Below are 13,670 nucleotides of genomic sequence, written 5' to 3'. Positions count from 1 at the left end.
AATCAGCAGTTGGAGTTTTATCCACGGGACTTCAGCAGTGTGAGGTGAGTTTTCATCACTATATTCAAGGGTCTAAGGCACCAAGGCCGGCCCTTTTGGATTGCTATCATGATATGTTATATGTTGTTATGATCCGTTAGATCAATATCCTGGTAGATAGGATGTTATATGTTGCTATGATCTGTTAGATCAGTATCCTGGTAGATAGAATGTTATATGTTGCTATGATCTGTTAGATCAGTATCCTGGTAGATAGGATGTTGCTATGTTGTTATGATCTGTTTGATCGGTTTGTATATCTATAGACTGTTATGTGATTAGGTGATATATGTGCACATGTTTGATTAGTGGTTGAGGCTTATCTACTTTGTGTGAAAGCCAATAGACCTGAGCATTCCAACCCGATGGTTGTAGGCCGTGAGTATTCCATCCCGAGGATGATTGGACTCGTAGTATGTGGGCAATCCAACCCGATGGTTATGGGCCGAGGGTATTCCATCTCGAGGATGACTAGACCCATTGTATATATATTGGCATTCCAACTTAGGGTATTTCATCCGTATGGATGACTGGACCCGGAGTTTGATTGGGTCTGGGATATTCTAACCCGATGGTTGATTGGACCCATAGTATGTTGTTTGTGATTATATGTATATTGTTGTATGTATGGTATTTTGGGGGAACTCGCTAAGTTTTGTGTTTATGGTTTCAGTTTCTTATTTCAGGTACTTCAGATGTCTCGGCAAAGCGAAGACGTGACTCTACACATCCTTGTGTTTTGGACGTATGGTTTCTGGGATACTCTGATATTAAACTATTTTGAAAACATTTTGAAAAAAATTTAAATTGGTTGATTTTTATGGGTGTTACATATATCAATTGGTGGGTGTTACATATATGTGGGTGTTGTTAGTGGTTTCCAGTGGTCAGGTGGTGGTGCAGATCGATGGAGGAAAAGGTCGATGATGTCGATCGCGATGAACGACATTTGATAGTTTCCAGTGGTTAGACGTCGTCTGTGTTCTTCCTTTTTTTTTGAGAAGAAATATTGTGAGAGGAGACGTATCTGACTTTTAGGAGAGAGTGGGTTGGGGGGTTGGGTATTTAATTTATTTTATTTTAATTTTTAATATAAAAAGGCAAACAAATCATTAATAAATAAATAAATAAATCAGATAGGTAAAAATAGTCATTTCATCTCTGATAAGGACCAAGCATTTAACAAAAACAAATATTAAAGATCTTCCAGGGAAAAAAAATTAGGAACCAAACACACAAATTACCCTATATCATAGGTACCATTCATGTAATTTACTAATAACGAGTATAACATTTGTAATTTTAAGTTGAACGTATTATGCCTTTATAGTAAAAAAAAAAAAAAAAAATCTAATTTAGTCATTTGTTCATTATAAGATATAAACTTCATTTTAGGATATAACATTGATTTCTAAAAATTTATTTGCTATTGGAGGATGCCGGGTGGGTGTTCATTATGGTGATCCACACCATTTATGTTTACCCTTGTTTCGTATAATGGTATTTGGCGTTAAAAATCAATTTATACAAAAGTAAATTGATTCGTGTGGGTGTTAACTCTAAAATAGTCCACAAATTCGTATATATCATTGGTTGCTCGTCTACATTCCTTCATTGATGTTGGTTTCCACGTTAGGGAAAATGTAAATGGGTTTAGGTCGTTTTTAGTTACTGAATTTTTCTGGATGTCTTATTTGGTCATTATACTTTTTTTAAGTTATCATTGGTTGTTGAACTTGATTACTTTGTTCATTTTGCTCACTCTAACATGAGATAACAGGTATATAAAATCAAACAACATTGTCAATGTTATAATTAGTCATTGAACTTTTCTGGTGTTTTATTTTAGTGATTATTGATGAGAATTATGAACACTGATTTGACATGTGGAATTAAAGAACACACAAAGAACACGATAATTTCGGTGTTTAAGAGATGCATTCGATTATGAAAGGTGTTACAAAAATGAATCTAGATCTAAATCTACATAATTAACACACACTAAGACTCTCAATGTTACATCTCTCAAGCACACCTCTACATGTTGAATGAACTCATCTTATATAGAGGTGTTTGCATCTCTCTCTCTCTCTCTCTCTCTCTCTATATATATATATATATATATATATATATATATATATATATATATATATCATGTCACAATGCTATTTTACCATATGCAAGTGGGTCTACACAAGTTAAACCATTTACAAAGTCATACACGGATAACTTTGTACCTAACATTCTCCCCCTCAAAGTTAGGAATGGATGACCCACTTCAAATCTTCCAAACTCGAGCAACTTCACGAATCGAGCCTTAAACGTGACACACGTAGAGATGAACATCAAATCTTCAATTCTTCCATGATTCTTCAATTTGGGTTCTAGAATGTGAGATCATACGAACCGAGCATCAAAAGGTAATTAGGAGTTTCTCAATCTACAAAAGATTACCCAAGTTTGAGCATAAAAGCACACTCCAAAAATCTTCAATAAGTCCAAACTCATCATGTACCGAAACCACTTCCGAATCTCCAATCGAATCATCTCATAAACTTCAAATACTCGAGGTCACTTCGGTCTTCAAGTCCGCGTAATATGAAAAATTCAAATTTCGAATTTTCATATCTAAATCTCTCCCTCTTTTATAATAAAAAATTGATTATAAAACTAAAAAGGGAATGAGAAAGCATTCAATTCGGAATTTTTCTATCCAAAACTCCCCCTTGACACACGACATAAACATTTTGCTTTAATCCGGAAAATCCAAAAAATCATCAATTTTTAGCTTCGTTCATGGACCGCATTTTCACAAATTTGGGTAGAAATTGTCAATTTCAAAATTTTGCAGTAACTCTATGCGCCCAAAACAACCAAAAATGCGAAAACTCTGCCCTATTTGCACAACTGGGTAGAAAGCGTCAATTCGCATTAACTGCAGGGGCCTGTTTTGAAAATTATCCCATTTCTCAAAAATTTCAGCCCAATGTCGGAGTTTGGTGAATTCTGCCAAATCTTCGAAACTACAGGGACCAACTTCGAAACATCTGCACAACTCTTCAAATTTTCGAAATTATAACCTTCTTTCGAATATGGGTGTAAACTGTCAAATTTTCGAAAGTTTAAGGACCAATATCGAAACTAATCCTTTTCTTCTCCAGTTCAGTGCCATTTGACCATCAACGAAAAATCTTCGACTATCCCGATCAAAAATCTTCCCTATCGATACCCGATTATCACAACCAAAACTTTTGAAACTTAGTAACCAAAATCTTCGTTAATCGACATCTATGCCCAAATCTTTGACATCACTTCCTCAACTATCGACATCAAAGCTAAAATTCGATCATCGACTATTCTTTCGTCACTTCGCGTTTTATACCTCATCAATTAGCCCAAGAACCCCTTCGCACATGAGATCCTTCACAACATTATCTGTTCGTCATCATTCATCCACCATCGAACAATAGACTTCGTGAAAATCCTCATACAATCTCAGCAATAGTCATCGATATCAAATGCCATCTGTTTTCGAAGCCTTACCCATTTGATTTGTCTGACCTCTAAACACCAAAATGAGACCACATATAACAAATCTCAATCTAAAACGATTGTTCGACCCCTAAATCACAAACTTAATTTCGATTCTTGAGTACTGACTTCAATTCGTTTCCTGATTACATAATCATAAGTCAACATTGAGTTTGACCAAACATCGCTTTTGACTACAAACGTGAATTCACACTTGTCGACTCCAACTCAACAATCAAATTCCAAATTGTGAATGAAAAGTATAACCAGTCGACAACGATATTGATCTTTTAGCAAAAATTCGATTATCAACAACGAACTCAATAGAACACATTTTGACTTCAAAAAGTCAACATAAATCAATTTCCTCAATTCGTTCACAAATGCGAACTAAACACCAACTTCAATTGATTTCGAATTATCTTTACATCAATACACAGTGAAATCGATTCCCCCATACAGATGAATTTCAGCATTCAAACAACTCAATCAATTCGACCCTAAGCAAAACTGTAACAGTTCTTCATCTGTTCTTGACCTTCATCACAAAACATCTAATAAAATTCCCAATTTCTTACATTTACTCAATAACCAGAATTAACTTTGGACTAATCAACCAAATTGAAGTAAGAACAAGATCGATTATCAATCTATATACAATACAAACATTGATCATATGAATATTAGTGAAAAACTGACTTGAGAATGAGTAAAACCACAAGGATTACGAATCAATGATATCAAGAAAAAAAAATAATTTAATTCTACTTTAGAACACCGATTCGATCATAATAATCTCAATCGATTTCAAGAATAGTTTGAGTTTGCTACTAAATTCGATATTCATCAACAATCTCCAAGAAAAATTAACTGTAATGATAAAGGAGTAAAATGACGTCTAATTTGGATTTAGGCTAGATAGAAACAGTCAACGAACAGTAATGGATTGAAGATTGGGCTTATGAATCGAAAATCAACAGAATGTCATTAAATTGGACTTCGAACTTGTTAGATGAACAATAACGAATCAATGTGGGCTCATGTTGTTTGAATCAAAGTTTCAGATTAAACTTTCTAACAAATGAATCATGAACAGTAACAAGATTTGAAACATTTTGGGCTCATAATGGACTCATGAACAGTAACAATAATTCATTTTGTTTTTGTTTGGGCTTGATCTAAACAAAATTTAATTGGATCAAACAAAGAGAATTGAAACAAATTAGATCCAATGAATTAAAACGATCAAAATTCAAGAACGTAACACATGAATCAACGAGATTTAGAGAGATCATAGAGAGACTGACTCACCATAAATGTTCCAATTGGGATGATTGTAGCCAAACCGATAATCGTTTCCTCAAAAAATCATGTTGCTCTTCGAAGACCGGCTTTGATACTAATTGATGAGAATTATGAACACTGGTTTGACATGTGGAATTAAAGAACACACAAAGAATACGGTGATTTCGGTGTTTAAGAGATGCATTCGATTATGAAAGGTGTTACAAAAAGGGATCGAGATCTATATCTACATAATTAACACACACTAACATTCTCAATGTTACATCTTTCAAGCACACCTCTACATATGGAATGAACCCACCTTATATAGAAGTGTTTACATCTCTTTCTCGCTCTCTCTCTCTCTCTCATGTCACAAGACTACGTTACCACATGCAAGTGGGTCTACAAAAGTCAAACAATTTACAGAGTTATACATGAATAACTTTGTACCCAACAATTATACTTTGTTTAAGCTACCATTGGTCACTGAATTTTTTTTTTTTTTCATTTTAGCCAATGTAGTTTTTTTATTATCATTTATAAAAAAATTAAAAAAACCTACCCTTTTTTCTTTTTCTCTATAATTAAATTTGTTACCTCAATTATTTAGAGTAAATTATATGAATAATCTTAGTGATTTACGGTAGGGTGCACATTTAGTCATTAACTTTTGTATCTCGAACGTTCTCAATGACTTTAAAAGAATATACTATTTTGCTTTACGGTAGGATGCATATTTAGTCACAATGATTATTTATATAATTTTCTTTAAAATAATTGATGTAACAAGTTTAGTTGTGGAGAAATATAAAAAGAAAATTGTAGTTTTTTTTTTTTTTTTTTTTTATAAATGATAATAAAAATGGATTGACTAAAATGAAAAAAAATAAAAAAGTTCAATAACCAATGATAGCTTAAACAAAGCATAATAACTAAAATAAAACACCAAGGAAAAGTTCAATGACTAAATATAACATTGACAATGGTATATACCGACTATCATCGGTTAGAATAACCAAAATAACAAAAAATAAACAAGTTCAATGACCAATGATAGCTTAAACAGAATATAATAACCAAAATAAAACATTTGAAAAAGTTTAGTGACTAAAAATAACCTAAACCCAATATAAATCAAATTGATTTTTAGAAGATCGTTAGAAAATTTTACCACCAATCTCTCCAAATTGAAGCCTAAAACTTTATCCATAGGTGGTACTCACCTTTATAAAGTTGGTTTTGGAAAGTTTTGGCATATTATATGCCGATATTTGAATTCTCAAAAATGTTTTTAAAATCAATGAAATTTTTATAGTAGTCGTTTTTGGGGGTAATGATTTGGGAGAAAGAAAGGGGAGAAGGATACATTGGAAGAGAGTGATGGCTAGCAAAACAAACGGGAGTCTTTGAGTTGATAGGCTTTTTCTTCGATTAGGCTTTACTGAATAAATGGATTTTGTGTTTCCTTGTTATGGATTCCGGTAACCAAATCTTTAATGATAGCCATTTGGGCCATAATTTAGTCGGGTTGCTCCAAAATAGGATATGGACCAATATCGATCATGCTTCTAAAATATTACAAAGTTTAGGTTTGGACTTCTACATTTTTTTGTGGCATACACGGAACACGGTCATTGTTACTTGATGTTTTTTCATTTATTTTAAAAACATTTCATAATAAAATCACAACATTTTATTTAACAGAAAAATACAATGGAATACATAAAGTGGATTATTTCAAAAACATTTCATAAAAAAATCACAACATTACGTCCTTTAAAATCCAATCAACCAAAATTTAGGGTGCATCCCCCACTCTTATCCCCGACATTTCCCTATTCCCCCTTCCCGTCCCGCCCCCGAAATGTCCAACCTTTCTACTTCCGTCCCCGCCCCCCGAATCCCGCTTATTACCCCCACCTCCGTCCCCGTTCTCTCGCCCCTGATTGATTTTGGGCTCTAAAAGAAACTGTTTTTTAAGTAATAAATAATTATTTATAGTAACCTTTTACATGTTAAAAATAAAAAGGTTATGACATCTTAAAAACATTATACTAACAACTTAAAAACATGTTTTTTGTTGAATTTTGAAAACTTAAAATCATGTTATTGTTTGTTAGATTTATATAATTAATATATGTATAATTTATTAATGTGATCCCCATGGGGTTTCGGGATGGGATTGCCCACTTTCGTTCCCTCCCCGAAATTAAAATGAGGGTTAATCTTGCTCCGACTCCCGATTTTTTTTAATAAACACCTCAAAACGGGACGGAACTCCCATAGAAACGAGATCCCACGGGACTTTTTGATATCTACAACAAAAGCAAATTATATAAGTAAATAAAATGTGTTAAATGGCATTATTATTCAAATTAAATTACCCATTAGTGATTCAACCTCATAGAGCCAAACGTAGGGATGAGCATTAGAAACACTAGAACTAGCACTAGCCCAGAACTGGACCGGAACCGAACCGGATTTAATAAAATGGATTGGTTAGCGGTTCTCTACATATAGCAAAACCGGTCTCGGTTCCAAATCTGGTTTGATTCCATAAAAAAACGGTTAAAACACCGGAACCGGTTTTTAAAATTTTGTAACTCACATGAAGTCGGAATTACTTGATTTTTTCCATAATGTAATTTAGTTTTTTACTTTATTTTAGACTATAAAAAACATATATTTGTTAAATATTGAATCATATATAAACCCCAAGAGACAATATAAATGCTGCTTTTTTTATGTTTCGACATATTTTTTTTATTTAGTCCCGGTTTTTAAAATACTGTAACTCACTAATATAAAATTAGAATAACTTGATTTTTTTTCCAACATATAATTTAGTGTTTGTACTTTATTTTAAACGGTAACAAATCATATTTTGGTTAAATATTGAATCATATACAAATCCCGGAAGACAACATATCAATGCTGTGTTTTTTCTATTTCAACATGTTTTTTTATTCTGCTCTAGTTTTTAAATACCGTAACTCACTCATATAAAGTCGTAATTACTTGATTTTTTTTCAACATCTAATTTAGTGTTTGTATTTCATTTTAGACTGTAAAAAACATATTTTGGTTAAATATTGAATCATGTACAAGCCTCGGAAGACAACACATCAATACTGAATTTTTTTCAGCATGTTTTTTTGTCTAGGGTTTGTAAAACACTGTAACTTACTCATATGAAGTCGGAATTACTTGATTTTTTTGTAACATGTAATTTAGTGTTTCTGCTTCATTTTAGAATGTGAAAAGTCACACTTTAGTTAAATATTGAATCCGATACAAGTTTGGAAAGACAACATATTAATGCAAACTTTTTTCATTTTTTTTATATGAAAGTTTAATTGCCTTATATTTTTTGGAAGCCAACTAAACTACGTGTATGTATTATGAATTGCATCATAATTATTTTCATCGTACTTATAACCGGTTCTTGTTTGAAAAAAATAACCAAAAAAACCGGGACCGAAACCGGCGGTCTGGTTCCCGATTATTATGATATTGCAATACTGGTTCCGGTTCTGGTTCCTTTTCGGTTCCAAAGATCATACCTAGCCAAACTTATAAGCTACTTGACATATAACAAAGAAACAAATGGCAACACATGCTTCGTGAGCCAATAAAGTTGTACACAACTAAAAGGAAACAGTCTTAATGGGTCATTCATACAAATTATGATCCACATATATCAACTAAAATTCACGTATATTCAACCGCATAACATATAGCATACAATCGCTAGTCATATATCATTTCTACTACATATCGCATATCAATTCAATTGCACAACATAAAACAATTCGACCACATAAGTTACAATTAACAAAATCATATCGCCTATACTTCATATATCATGTATCATTCAAGCACTTATTGTAAATCTTTTCAACCTCTTGTGTGTGTGGATATATATATATATATATATATATATATATATATATATATATATATATATATATATATATATATCATTTCAACCGATTATTACATATATCTTCTATTATAACGATTATTTTATGTTATTTCATTTCAAAATTTTATTATATAAAATTTCAATTCAACTGATTATTGTATATAATTACCATTCAACCAGTTATCTAATTTAGGGTTTCATAGTATTACCTAACATAATGTTTATCTTGTTCACTGCTCTTGTACTCTTGTGCTCAACCAATAAATTTCTCTTTGTGGCTCATAACTTCCACCCAAAACTTCCATTTTCGATACTCCGACTTGCAAGTATAATGACTTGCGATGTCGTTCAACATCGATACCAACGATGCCAATTTTATTGATACACCTCATCATTCCACGTAATGATTGATAACGTCTATTTTATGCATATATTTATGATGTTTTCTTATTATTTTGTACTATGTTTTTATGTTATTTAGAACTAAAAGATACTTAATATGTTTTGAAGTATTCAAGTACAGTTAAAATGGGAACTAGAATGCAAAAGGAAGAGAATGGAGCTGAAAATATGCAAAAAGGATATTGGTGGCAGATTGACCCCTCTTCAGTGTTTCGGGTATATCTGATGACTCATAAGTCCAATTAACGAGATTCAATATATTCTGAAAACTAGAAGAAATTTCCTACGACTTATGTGACAAAGCATTTTTGCTAATTCAACATTTATCATATCCAAAATCGGCATTGAAGATGAAACATAAATGTTGGACAGAAATTCCCTCCAAGTTACTTATTCCCCAAGCACCACTTACCTTATTTTTATTTGCTTAATCCCAAAGTCACCATTAGTTTCCTTATTCCAATTCAACTCTAATATTTCATATTAATTCCATATCCATTCAACTATAAATACCCCATATCATTCCACCATTTTTATCATCTATGATATTCCACTTCGACTTGTGTAACAAGAAAACTTCATAGCTGCCGCTTTGAGGGTCTAGAAGGCGGCCAGAGCGTCGTTAAGTTGATATGGAGCAAAGATCTAAGGGATTGGAGATCGGATTCATGTCGATAATCATGTGGTTTGTTATCGTGACCATGTTTAACATTCCATTGTGATTCCATTATGTGTTTACTTTCTAATTTAGGTGTAAAAACCTTTTACTTTGTGTTTATGATTGAATGAATCTTTGAATTTGTGGATTAATTGTTATTTGGATTGTTTTATTTTTGTTTAATTAATCTAGTTAAGCTTGTTAAAAGATCATTATGTATTAATGATAATTATTTTATGTTAATAATCAAGTTTATTGAGTTGTATGAATATCTTCTTAATTCCTTGAATCAATATATTTTTTGTGAAAACAAGATTGTATGCCTAGTATTAGTGAACATGAACCTAGGGTTAACTAGAAAATAAATAAGTTAATGTGTGAGCATGTGTGATGAACAACCACATATGAGTTGATTGAATTGACAAATTTAGTTAACTAATATTACAAGTCTTACTTGATTCGTAATGAACACTAGGAAACTTGTTAGTTTAATCAATTGGTCACTATTTGAATTGACTTGTTTGCTAAAGGATTGGTAATAGTTAACATGACTTTAATAATTTTAGAAATCGGTAAATATGAATAAATAAATCTGTGTGTGCAATTATCTATTATTTTAAGATGTAATTTATCTAAACCAAAGTAACTAAAGAGAGTTGTCTTCCGGTCAATTTATGGATGTTTGATGTTAAGTGGTATTAAAATATTTAATAAAACTCTTTTTATTGCTTTTGTGTGTTTTGTGTAACCTATAATCAAACATTCTAAACTAATTCACTACCGTTCCCCCTGTGTTCGACACACTTGCTTATCAAAGCTATACTATACTCGATCGGGTTCACTACCTGTAAGGTGTGGTTTAGATACGATAAAGTAGGAATTATAACTAAAAAACCAATGCATTAAAAATTCACATCAATGATGTCTTTGGCCACACCATAAAGCCAACACCATGCCAATTCACGTACATGTGTCATATAACCATCTAGAAGGACCATGCAAATCACAACCAATATGGCTTAAGCTCTTTTTCAACCGATTAGACTAACAACATACTACCCATACCCTTTATTATACCCCACAACAACAATCATAATTCACCATATACATCTTAGTCAAATAACTCATACAAACAATATAACATGTACCAAAAATTAGCATACAATCAATGAAGTATAACATATGACTATCGATTCATTAAGCACAATCATAACATGCAGATATAACTAGTATATAAAAATCATATCATCATGCCCACCGATGTTCATGACGTGTCAATCCATAAGATGCAATTACAAGGATAAACACACAGTTAGCACAAACATTAGCAACCTAAGCATTATCTTAACTTGCATCAACAATCCACTCATGAGGTGTAGTTTTTGGTTATCTACTAGATTTAAGAAAACTATCGACTCACCTCGATGTCAACTGGGTAGTCAACGCTACATCCTCACATTATTATCACATCTAGAAAATGTCGTGATTAGATACTTCCTTTTTGTACATCAAATCCTCTTATAAGACGGTCTAAATTTAATTCTATTGTATCTCGAATTTAATCTGAAGTCATGTGTCAATACGCTAAACCTCCCTCATGACTAAGATTAAATATAATTTTCATTTTTTCTTAAACATCATTTGTTATTTGTACTTTGGCGTGGTTCATTAGATTTAAATCATTAATGATATTTATGTACCCTTACAATATACACTTACCATTAATATTTCAATTCCAAATTCGCATTATACATTTTCCATTAGGATTTCAATTCCAAATTTTATATATCTTCTCTATTCTAATAAATGAATAGTTTTAATCTCCAATTGACAAGTGTAACTCTAATACAACTCCTCATTAATATTATGTCATGTGTCATATAGATATATTTGACAACTCATTTCAAAATTCAAATTTATATTATCTAAATATATGTTAAATTTGAAGTTATAATAACTTTAAAATTTTGATATATCTCTTAATTAATAATTTATTTAAAATGACTTATTTAAAATAAGTAAATAATAATCATAAATTTTTATTATAAAATTTTAATTAATTTTATAACCGTGATTCTCATGTTTTATAAACTAGCGTATGTATAAACATCAACCGATATAACATATAAATGATGCAATATGTAACTATATAAAATCATAGTCAACCAGCATCATTACCTCAATGTCACTTCAATTAATATGTTAAAATAGTGAAATTTACTTCTCGTTTATATATATATATATATATATATATATATATATATATATATATATATATATATATATATATATATATATATATATATAATTTCTATAGAGACCCATTATAAATAAAGGAGCAAATAAATCAATCCAAAACGTCAGAATTTAAAACGATCAACGACAAAATGAAAGGTTGTAGACTTTCAGAATAGACGTACATGCATCAGATTATAATAAAACTCACTTCTTTTTTTAGTTTAATTTTTTAGGCCATATTTTTGATTAAAAAATAACGAATATACAATTATTCGTGATTTTTCGTCCTATTTCCATAAATATTCATATTGATATAAAAGAATGATTTTTTTTTTCAAAAAACCCATTTCATTTTTTTTATTTGTTGAAAAGTTGTTGGATTTTTTATAGAAAAAAATTAATAAATATATCAAAATTCATACTTTTTGGTACTCTTTAAATATAGATTCATATTGATGTTAGAAAAATCGATATTTCAGTTCAAATTCACATTGTGAACTTGTTCAGATTTACATTGTGAACATTCTCAGATTCACAACGTGCATAATAGTAAGTCAGATTCACAATGTGAATCTGAACTGATCGAGCTTTTTTACATTGTGAATGTTAAAAATTTAAATATTTACAGTTTAGATTCACAGTGTGAATCTATACTGATCGATGTTTTTTTAGTCGGTATTAATGTTTATTAATAGAGTACAAAAATTAATATTTTTGGTTTAATTAGTTTTTTTTTATAAAAATAAACTTAAATATTGAAAAAACTGACAAAATAAAGTGAGTTTTTTTTAGAAAAAAAAATCGTTTATTATATATCAACATAAATCACAATGGAAAAACGATGAAAAAAACAAGAACAATAGTATGCTCGGTTTTTTTCTTCGATAAAAAATGTGGCCTAAAAAAATTTTAAACGAAAAAAAATGTATTTTTTGGTAAGAAGTTTGATTTTGTGGTATAATCTGGTGTATGCGTCGAATGTACAAGTGTAAATCTATTTTCATGGTCGTCGATCATTATGATTTCCGATGCTCATAAGTGGTTCCTTGCTATTATAGTTCTCTATTGAGCCTCACCACACACACACACACACACACACACACATATATATATATATATATATATATATATATATAGTTGAGATCTGTTGAGAACTCATAGTCTCCTGATAACCTCATAACCAAAAGTGGAACGTTAGATCAAAATTAATTCATTAAGAACAAGATCGTCATCTTACCAATCTTTTTTAATGTTTATATATATATATATATATATATATATATATATATATATATATATATATATATTTGTTATTGAAAATACTAATAAAAAGTTCTAAAAATTAACATAATAAATCAAATTTTGGATTAAAAAAATAATTTTTGATTTTTTTTAAAAAAATTGAGATTTTTTAATTTTTTCAAAAAACATGAATTTTAAAAATAAATTGAATTTTTTTTATTTTTAAATCGTAGTTTTTTTAAAAAAAAAACTGTGATTTTATTTTAAAAAATTGCATTTTATTTTCAAAAAAATTGCAATTTTTTAAAAAAAAACTATATTTTTTTTTCAAAGAGAAACTGCAATTCT

This window comes from Lactuca saligna, chromosome 7 (genome assembly GCF_052625555.1).
Source record: "Lactuca saligna cultivar CGN05327 chromosome 7, ASM5262555v1, whole genome shotgun sequence".
NCBI lineage: Eukaryota > Viridiplantae > Streptophyta > Magnoliopsida > Asterales > Asteraceae > Lactuca > Lactuca saligna.
This window is presented reverse-complemented; position numbering follows the sequence as displayed.